The 10,093-nt window shown below is 44.4% G+C and overlaps 1 long non-coding RNA gene across 1 annotated transcript; it reads left to right on the forward strand.

Moving 5' to 3' along the window:
* Positions 1–3,654: 3,654 nt before the first annotated feature.
* LOC310702393 lies at positions 3,655–6,488 on the forward strand. The gene is made up of 2 exons (XR_014523490.1): positions 3,655–4,494; positions 4,653–6,488. It is a non-coding gene; the product is annotated as an uncharacterized lncRNA (long non-coding RNA).
* The last annotated feature ends 3,605 nt before the right edge of the window (positions 6,489–10,093 follow it).

Below are 10,093 nucleotides of genomic sequence, written 5' to 3' on the forward strand. Positions count from 1 at the left end.
CTACTTTGTAAGTGTGAATGACTGTAACTAAACTATCTTCGATTTGGGGTTGGGGTGTTCTTTTTTTTTTAATGTCATGTGAAAAGTATCCAACCAACCAGCTGTGATCCTTTTCCTCTTACTGTTTTTGCAGAGAACACATCACTTGGCATTTTATCTATCTGCTTAGATAGCTGAATGTTCAAAACTGGCAGTTCTGACTTGCTGAAATACTGCCATGGCAGCTGTAATTGTGGCAAAACAAAACCAGTTGTCACAGGACCAAATCACCTGCAATATCGTTCGTGCTTTTTTAAAAAGAATAGCATGCTTTTAATTCACCACCTTTGATGGGAAGGAATAGCAACGGTGGGATTCTGATCCAGAATGGGGACCCATGGCAATTTTCTGCTGAGGAACATTTGCCCTCAAAGGCTTTGTTTCCTTCCCCCCAAAAATGGGTAATTTAAGCATGCTTTTTTTAAAAAAGTGTGAATAGTGTAGTTGGGCCCAATATATGTTTGAATACATGTTCAAAAACAAAAAAACCAGATTCATAAGCTGAAGGAGGTTACAGAGTGCAGGTCCTGCCTTATGCTATTTTGCACTTAAGACTCTAGTACAGTGGTACCTCGGGATGCGAACGGGATCCGTTCCAGAGCCCTGTTCACATCCTGAACATAATGTAAGATGCAACAGCGCGTCTGTGTGTGCGCGGGTTGCATTTCGCATGCGTGTGACGTCATTTTGACCACCTGCGCATGCGCGAGCAGCGAAACCCAGAAGTAACACGCTCCATTACTTCCGAGTCGCCGCGGAGCGCAACCCGAAAGCGCTCAACCTGAAGCATATTTATCCCGAAGTATGACTGTACAGTCGTACCTTGGAAGTCGAACGGAATCCGTTCTGGAAGCCCGTTTGATTTCCAAAATGTTGGAAACCAAGGCACGGCTTCTGATTGGCTGCAGGAAGCTCCTGTAGTCAATCAGAAGCAGCGGAACCCCTGTTGAACATTCCAAAGAACATTCCCTTTCGAGTTTGTGGCGTTTGGGAGCCAAAACGTCTGAGTACCAAGGTGTTAGGGATCCAAGGTACGACTACTTGATTTCCTGAGACTAAGTCCCATTACACTCAGTGGGACTTACTTTTGAATAGACATGTACTCACTGAAAAAAGAGTTTGGAACCTGAGGACAAAGCGTCCTCAAAGAGTTCTAATGTTTCCCAATCCTGGTTCTCCTCCCAGATCCTTGTATGTATTTTAGTGGAACTGCCAGCTGGAGAAATCCATCCATCTGCATTTGAGGGGTAGGGCTGGTAAAGAATAAATGTCTTCTTTTGCTTCATCATAGCTCCCTTGGGTAGATCAGGTTGTGCAAAAGATCGCCAGTATCAATACAATTCAATCCCTTTAAGACTAGCATTTTGAATAGTTTCCTAGGAAGATGGGAGGAAGGTATGTGAAATAGAGAGAAGCCGCAATCCTTAAGGAACTGTCTCTAGAAGAATCACATTGATTGGAGCAAAGTGGGGTGTTTTGAAGCAAAATTGCTGTCAGATTGAAACTGCTAAGTAATTTTGAAGCGACCCGAATGCCAGGAGCAGATCTACTGTGAAACTGATGAAGCTTAAGCTTCAAGGCCCCTAATCCTGGAGTGGCCTCAGAAGCAAGTTTAGTCCACATTGCTGAAAAACTTTGGGTCTAGTAGGCCCAATTTAAGTCGCACAACTTAATTGTTTTTGGGGGAGGGGGTATATATTTCAACAATCCCAAAGTTTGAGACTCAGTAGCACAGATGTTGTAAAGGTTTGGTGACCTGCCAAGGAACAACCCCATTGAAGAAGATAACCATTGTTACCCAGACCTCATTGCTGGTTGCAAGGAAGGCCCCATAACAGTTCAAGCTTCAGAGTCCAAAAATGTAGGTCCGCCACTGCCCACTCCACAGAAGCTCCAGAATGGTGCAGAGAGGATGGTGCTGAGCTACTCCTGTTCTACATCTGTATGGGGCTATGGAGCTACAGTGGCGCTGTGGACTAAACCACTGAGCCTCTTGGGCTTGCCAGTAAGGGTCAACAGTTTGAACCCCCGCAACAGGGTGAGCTCCCATTGCTCTGTCCCAGCTCCTGCCAACCTAGCAGTTCGAAAGCATGCCAGTGCAAGCAGATAAATAGGTACTGCTGTGGTGGGAAGGGAAACGGCATTTCCGTGCACTCTGGTTTCCGTCATGGTGTTCCATTGCACCAGAAGCTGTTTAGTCATGCTGATCACATGACCCAGAAAGCTGTCTGTGGTCAAATGCCAGCTCCTTCGGCCTGAGCACCGCAACTCCATAATTGCCTTTGACTGGACTTTAACCATCCAGGGGTTCTTTACCTTTTTTTTCTTCTTTTTCCAGCCCCTGGGCATTGCTAGGGTATTGCAGGGCAGCTCCAGCATGGGAACAGGTAAAGCACAGCCCCTCGCTGCCAGACCGTGCCAGACCGTACAATCGTAGGTGGCGGCAGCGGGGGGGGGGATCCTAGCAAAGCTTGGTGGTCTGTGCCATACCCTTCCCCCCATCCCAATGGCTCTTGGGATACCAGTGCGGAGAGGCCTTTAAACCACTCCCTCCTGCTTTTGTATTGGACTGTGGGTCCTTAGCAGCCTCACAATCCCTGGTGTGCTGCATTCTAGGAATTATCATGAAGTCACAACTTCATCTGATTTTTTTGGAACTGAAGAATGAATTGGAGCCACCCAATTCCAAAAGCATTGTCAAAGATGCTTCAGTGCGACAAAGCAATTTTAAAATTATAACATATTTGGTTATCCGTACAGTCAATAAATGTCTTTGCTGCCGAAGGAATAATCCAGTAAAGCAGCAAAACAACACAAAACGTTGAAATCAAATATCCTCTGAGCTGAAAATACCAGGGGTGCCACTGAAACTGTATATTTCAGCCATCAAGGGACAGGAAAGTAGACAGAAAGGTGTTTAAATCCCACCTGAATGTTAATAATGAAAAAGACAGACACACTTCACTGATGAAAAGGATGGCTGGTTGTCATTATTTCACGATCATGGTACATCTCATAATGCTACTTTTTGATTGGGATATATATTAGGAAACTCATTTATAACCTGAGGGGATAATTGTGGCACCCTTCAACCCAATTTAAGCTCTTTTGGGTCTTATTAATTTAAATGGGAAAAGTGACACGTGTGCTTAAATGTCTCCCATGGAGACAAAGCAGACTTTAAAGTTCATAGTTTTGGCTGCGACATGACCTTGGAATTAAAATCATGCAGCCACTTACATTAGTGTTTGTGGTTTATAAGAGCCTGACTCGAATCATCTAAAATCTCTGGCCTTTCTAGAAAAGCAAGTTAAACACAGATGTCGCCACGGTGGTGGGTGACTCCAGCCAGGGCCGTCTTAAGCATATCTGGCGCCGTGGTGCAAAGCTCCCTTCAGCACGACCCCCCCCCCCATTTCCCAGTGTTGTCCACCTTCTTTTAGGGAGGATGGCGCTGCCAGTGGGGCTGGTGGAGGCGGGCAGTGGCTGGAGGCTCCTCCAGCAGGGAAGAGGCGGAGGCTGGACGTTGCACCTCCCGGCTCAGCTGGCTGCTTTGTGCCGCAGTGGCCACGGCAAACGGAGGCTCCAGGCGCGGCACTGCTTCGGTGCCACATGGCAGAGGCGGGCGAGGGTGGCAAGCTGATGCCAGGAGGCATCGTGTCCAGCCTCTGCCTCTTCCCTGGTGCCCTCCAGAACTTGGCGCCCCGCGCCACTAGACTCTATGGGTAAGACGGCCCTGACTCCAGCAAAGAGCAACTTGTAAGAGCTGCTCTGAATCAGCTGAAATTTCAAATCTGTACATTACCAGGTGGCAAATCTCTGCCTTTTTCATCCTGAGCCTATGCTGTTTTCGTTGCATCCAACAAAGTCATCTAAGTCATGCAAGGACCTCCGCTTGGACCATGGAATTTCCCCTCCTTCTCTAAATCATCCAGAAAGCCAGAACTTTCCCAGCTCCCCACTGTAGCTTTTCTCCTTCAGTCTTTGGAGGGCGACAGAGACATGATGGAAGAAGTGGGGCCTGTAAGCACATCCCTGCTCTCCTCTCACAAGATTCGAGTTTAGCTCTCTAACAGACTCCTGCAAAGCAGGGAATACATACGCCAGAAAATTTGGAATTACTCAGATCTGGGCAGTGGCAGTTCTGCTGTTTCTTTATGGGATATGTAAAAATGCGCAGCTTAAACCAAGTCAGGAAGATAATATAAGAAACATATGAGTTATTTGTGCTGAAGAAATTGCACATAATCTGTTCATAGAAGCTTCTCTCTCTTTTTTGGTGATGCGTAACAATGTCCATTGTGTGCATTGAACATTCTACACTGAAAATTCTCCCATGCCTCAGAAATAAAAGGAGCTCTGTGCAAGTCTTGGAGCCACTGGAGATATGTGGAATGCAATAAAGAGTTTCACAAGCGAGGAACACAATAAGTTTCAGAAATGTATCCTGACCCAGTGGCGTAGCGTGGGTTGTCAGCACCCGGGGCAAGGCAAGTAATTTGCGCCCCCTAACCCGTGGATTTGCGCCCCCTAACCCTAACCCCCAGATGTTGCGCCCGGTGCGGCCGGCCCCCCCTGCACCCCCCACGCTACGCCACTGTCCTGACCGACAGGAGCTGTGTTTTCTTGAGTGCTTCTGAGTTTTTTGCTCGTTCGTTTACAGAGGGGAAAGCATAGATATATATATAGATATGTATAAACCTTTTAAGCTGGTAAACTTAAAACAAACCAAAGGATAATATGGGGCTAATTCTAACCTCAGATATATGCATGGACATTCGAGCTTTAATAACTGCAGTCTGTATCCCATGAAGGACCGCAGGAAAACTCTTCTTATCAACAACCCAGAACACCTTGAATAAAAAGGCTGCCGGTCCCTTCTATGAGCGGATTTGCATTTCACATAAATGATTATTTCTTTTTTAAAAAAATTAAAAATCTTTTTCATTGAGTTTTACATTGCAAATTTAAATTCAAACAACAAACATACTCACCCTCATCATTCAGGATTCCCTGAATCCTTTGACTCCCCACCCCACCCTTCCATGGGAACCATTTTCAATCTTTTCCCATTGCTTCACTTATTTTCTCTATTTTTCTTATATAATCCCATTTTACCTTAGTTTTTTTAGTACATTACAAATGTTACTCGAATCCTGCCAAAGTTTTTAGTTGTTTACAGCGTTCTCTTAGGTACATTATAATTTTTCCCCATTCCTTTTTAAAGTTCTTCTCTTCCTGGTTTCTGATTTTCCCGGTCAAGGTCGCCATTTTGGCATAGTCCATCATCTTCACCGGCCGTTCATATATGACTATTTCTAATCCCAAAGCCCTGATGGAAAACAAGACAAAGCCTTTGTGTAGAAAGGGGGTTCATTGAGTTAAATGGTTATAGGCTGAATCTAGAGCCAGTAAATGGAAGACTTCCCTTGGGGTCAGCCTATTTTGATCTCATTCTGGGGTGAAAAACAAAGCAAACCTAAATGAGCATATGGACATGCATATCTGAGAGCAGAATTTGCTTCTGCTTCTGCTCTTATGGCCTCTGACCAGCTTCTAGTGCCACTTTCCCGCACGAAAGCAGAGACCCCACACGGATCCCCATCAGATTCATGCATCTCCATCAAGTTTACTTGGGTGGACCTCCAGATTGGCATTGTGATGCATCAGTTGTTCTGATCTCCCTTGCTGGTCGAGGCCATATATATTTAAATATATAAACTAAAGTAACCAACAATAGCTATAGTATATATGGAATGTGTAATATCACATCAACCCATCGTATGTTATATATTTATATATACACACCCAATTGTATATAAGAGTAAGAATATATTGCATATATATATATATGTATTTCTAAGATACATGTACTTACGATAAAGGCAAAGATCACATTCACATCTTAGATGGTCTTCAAAATGTTAAATGAAGCGGATCTTCATTTAAGAAAATGTATAGATGCCATTGCTTTGATGTAACTTTCCCCTTTTCTGTTTGAACATTAAATATCCTATATAACAGCAAAATTACTAAATGGGTGTACATATTTTCATAACCTGAACTGAAAGATAACTCTAAGGAGTGACAGCACATTTTGATATTATTACTAACAACGGTATATATGACAGACTTAATTTGACGGGTTTTGTTTTATTATTTGCATCGGAGTAGAAACCGAGAATAAATTGCGTACCTTTTGTTGTATTGCTGATGCAAAAGAATAATGATTTATTCTAATTTATTTATTTTAAAGTGGGTGTCCTAGGCTTGTTTACAGGCAGTGAACATTGTTAACTTCTAAAGCCTCGTGCAAACGTTTTATAATCTGAGTAAAATAAAAAAATATGTTGTACAGCAGCATATCCCATCATCATTGCTCATCACAAATTATGTGGTATCACACTTGTCAACTTTGTAGAATGAAAATTGCTGTGTGGAAGCCCAGATGCATGAGTACTGGTTTTGGTTGTTTGGAAGTCAAGCTTTATCAAACTTTCCCTGTGCTCAGAGACAATCTCTTCAAGTCTATCAAGCTATTTTTGCACAGAGCAAACATTGTCCTTTAACAAAGAATATCTAAAACTAAAAGCCTAATTGTGTGGTCTGGGATCAGATGCGGTTGTTCTGGCTTGGGGTTGTAGATATGATACAAAAGGTGGTCTAGTCAGACACCTGGATTCTCAGTCCTTGCCTAGCAAGCCAGGGGGTCTTAGCCAATGATTAATGACTCCTTGAAACAGGGAGTGATCCTCACTCCTTAAGAAACACTTATTTGCACCCAGAGTATTGTAATAGCATTCAAGTACAACTATTCCCTTTTTTCCTCCTCCTCCTCCTCTTCTTCTTCTTTTTACAACTATTCCCTTTTGTGGCAAGGTATGAGAGAGAGCAAGGTGCTGAGTGGAGGGGGGTGCAAAATTGAGAAGAGCCATAATGGAGAAGATACATTTTTGGGAGCCAAATTTTGGCCTTACACATTGCCATATTTCAAAAGTTCACCAAATTCTGCCCCTGGAGAGACAGAGACAATATGGTGGATCCCACTCCAGGCACTTAAATAGAAATTGTTTATGTGGATCCATTTCAGTTGGAGTGCAAACTGAAACAACCTTGATCACCCTAACACAGACGTAGACAATGTGGTGCCCCCCACAATACTATTGGGCTAGAGTTCCCATGATTCCCAGCCGGCATGGCCAATGATCAAGGGTGATGGGAGTTGTAGTCCAACAATACCTGGAGATCACTAAGTTGACGATCCCTGCAGTAGGGTGGCCTCTGCTGGGAGAGAGTTGGGAGGCATGTTGATTCTTCTTGATCTCTCGGCAGCATTTACTACCATCAGCCATGATCACTTGCTGGACAAACTCAGTGGGAAAGATTCAGGAGGCACAGTGATACACTGATGTCACTCCTATCTCCAGGGTTGGTTCCAAAGGGTGGCAATGACGTTTCTGTTCACAGCTGTCAACCGTCCCTTATTTGGCAGGAAACTCCCTTATCCCAGCGCCGTGTCCCGCTGCTGTCCCTTATTGATGATGTCCCTTAAATTTCCCGGGTTTCAAAGGAAGCAGCTCCTCTCCCTCCCTCCCTGCCGGCCAGGGAGGAGGGAGGCTCCAAGTGTGTTGCTTGGCTGCGTTGCTCACCCAATAAGGAGTCTAAGAATGACTGGGGGGTGGAGCTTGCACGCCTTGTGCCGATCAAATCAGCCACGTTGCCTGGGGACTCACATTTGCTCAGCGCTGCCCTGCGGAGAGGTGATGGTGGTTTTCCTTGCTGCATCCCCTTTGTCGGGTTGCTGCGCTGTGGGAACCACCGCTTGAGGCTTCGTTTGGCTGCTGGCTGGGCTTTCTGCCTTTGGCTCAGAGGGGCTCAGAAGTTGAACATACCTGTGCCCGGAAAATCCCTTATTTTGGCTGCTGATCCCTTATTTTCAAATCTGTAAGTTGACAGCTATGTTTCTGATTGAGCTCATGGCACTTGCCTATGCATTTTCTGGAGGGCTCAATTTCATCCTTTATGGTTTTTTAAAATATCAATATGAAGCCTCTGTGGATCATCAAAATCCATCATTGGTCACTGTTGTCTAGGTATATAGAGCAGCATCTCTCTTGGTTCCTCTGTGGTGAAACCGTTAAATATTTTGCATTAGAAGTTTGAGTGCAAAAGCAATTTAATTTTAGACCAGCTATACCACTAAGGGCTATGTTGGGATTGTCTTGTGTAACATGTAGTTCACCTGACATGTGACTGCAACAAACACATGTGGACTTGCCAGGGAGTCGGAAGAGTCTGCACATGATTAGTCTATGGAGTTTCCTTTTATAAAATGTGGCGATAGTCAGCAACTTGAATGGCATAAAAATTCAAGGCTACCAATGGGTACTAGTCATGATGACTGTATGATACCTTTAGGATTAGAAAAAGCATGCTTCTGAATTCCAACAGTGGAAGAAGGCTATTGTCCTCATCTGGTGGACCATTTTGTGAAACAGGATGCTGGTCTAGGTCAGATCCAGAAAATCTCTCTCCTATGTTCTTTTGACTGGCTATAACCCCTGGTCAAGACTATATGGTCACAAACCCAATTTTACTACTGTGTAGTGTTTGAACCAGCTTTGAACTGGCTCTATTTCAGAGCAAAGTTTCATGCATGTAGGAAAAGAATCTGAAAAATGTAAATGAGAACTGGCAGGTTCTTCATGCAGTCTTTTAATTTCCACTGAAGACACTGTTGACATATATTTCAATGTAAATCAGGCAGACAACTCTGTCTAAGCAGTAGAAGAAGAAAATAACACAATAGGCAGCTTCATTGAGGTCCCTATTAGTACATCATTGCCTAATGGAGGGCACCTATAGATCAGGAAATAACACAGGGAGCAATCATAGCAATCCTCAGCTGCAAAGTTCTTGTAAGATTTTGGAAGGATTAGAAAACTGGTTAATGAGTGACTGAGAACAACATCCAATGGGCAAACCAAGCACTGTAACTAGGTAACCCAAAATACGAATGGGGTGATCTTGCAAATGCTATGACCAGGTTTCCAGAATTTCTCAATAATTCATTCGCATATGAGCACCTGGAAGGGCAAGGCATGGGCAAAATCTCCATGCATTCATATTGAATCGAGTTTTCCCATTGACTTCCTTGGGCTGTGTGTGGGGGCTGCATTTTATCAGAGACATGCACAGTGTTCTTGCATGTATGGACTGCCCCTTTCATAAACATGTTCAAATGAACTGCTTCCCTGGAAATGGAGAAGGTTTTCGCAGGCAGGAAATGCCACCAGAGCTTCACTGTCCACTGATAAGTCTTGGATTAGACCATTGTGTAAGATGGGAGCAGTCTTCCAGCTATTGCACTCTTTGGGGTGCAACTTTGGGGCAAGTCCAATCCTGTGGAATGCAACCTGACAATTGTAAGAATTCTGCAATCTTTTCTTGGGAAATCATCACAACCGTTTTGTCTGCTCAGGAGCCAGGGCCTATCTGTCGATTTTACTTGCTGACAGAAGGCTCCTTAGCTCCATGGGAAGGGTGATCGCTTAGTGGTAGAGCACTTGTTTCGCATACAGATGGTCCCAATCCCTGGCATCTCCAGAAAGGGCTGGGAAAGATTCCCTGTTTGAAACCATGGAGAGGCACGGCCAGTCATTGTGTAGACAAGGCTGAGCTAGATGGATTATATGTGGCAGTTTCCTAGAATTATTGCCAGCAACTTGGTTACATAATCCCTGGTGAAATTGGATCCACCGTTTGAGAACTGCCATGTGAAGCTATTGCTCCATTTTGCCCCTTGTGCTCTACAATTCACCCCAAATGGTGTGCGCAGCACTTTGCCTCCAGTGAGAACTTATCTCAAGGCACAGGACTCTTCAGCTTTCACCTCACACATCCAGAAGACAAACAAGCTGTTTTGAACTACTTAACTCACCTCAAACTCAAAAGAAGTCACTGCTGTAAGTGGCACGGGGTCCACGCCAGAGTGGACCCCCAAGGTTTGCTTGTGCTGCCAGGAGGACCCAATCCTTTCACCATTACACAGTGA

Source organism: Podarcis liolepis, assembly GCF_965112155.1.
Source record: "Podarcis liolepis genome assembly, chromosome: 3".
Classification (NCBI taxonomy): domain Eukaryota; kingdom Metazoa; phylum Chordata; class Lepidosauria; order Squamata; family Lacertidae; genus Podarcis; species Podarcis liolepis.